The sequence below is a fragment of the Bison bison genome, unplaced genomic scaffold (genome assembly GCF_000754665.1).
Source record: "Bison bison bison isolate TAMUID 2011002044 unplaced genomic scaffold, Bison_UMD1.0 scf7180017864535, whole genome shotgun sequence".
NCBI lineage: Eukaryota > Metazoa > Chordata > Mammalia > Artiodactyla > Bovidae > Bison > Bison bison.
This window is the reverse complement of record NW_011495084.1, coordinates 13,500,500-13,500,998: the sequence shown is the minus strand read 5'-3', so window position 1 is coordinate 13,500,998 and position 499 is coordinate 13,500,500. Positions and strand designations below refer to the sequence as shown.

The window sequence follows — 499 nt, the reverse complement described above, 5'->3', positions numbered from 1 at the left end:
TAAATGTTCAGCTACTAGTTCTACTTCAAAGATGAAGAAATTTCTTGCTGAAGTTGGAAGTCTACTGACTTTCCTTGTCAGGCTACCCCAGACTGTACTCTCCAGTCCCCACGACTATCTCAAGACCATAATTAGCCATCTCCAAACTGCCAAATATGTTCTTTCCCTTCAACTTCATCTCTCTTCTTTTTTTCTAACTAAGATGTTTTCAAACTTAGCATTTTTTATTCACATTAACTAATATGATATTTCAAAGAGATATTGAGAACCAGTATTGAATTGTACAGAGAAGACTAAATATGAAGTTGGGGAACCAGAGACCTAGATGCTTTGCTCATTAGCGAACCTATCTCAAATCAACAACAAGAAATCCCCACTCTTTCTACTTCCTGCAGGGTTACTGTGAACCACAAAACTTGTGAATGCATTTTGTGAAAACTAAAACCTAAGGCAACATATTAATACAAATAAAAGTTTTTTTTTTTTTTTTTTTCCATTC

The 499-nt window shown here is 34.7% G+C and overlaps 1 protein-coding gene across 1 annotated transcript in view; it reads right to left on the bottom strand.

The window, feature by feature from the left end:
* LOC104982649 (multidrug resistance-associated protein 4-like) overlaps positions 1–499 on the bottom strand; it is a 350,332-nt gene that overhangs the window by 236,549 nt on the left and 113,284 nt on the right.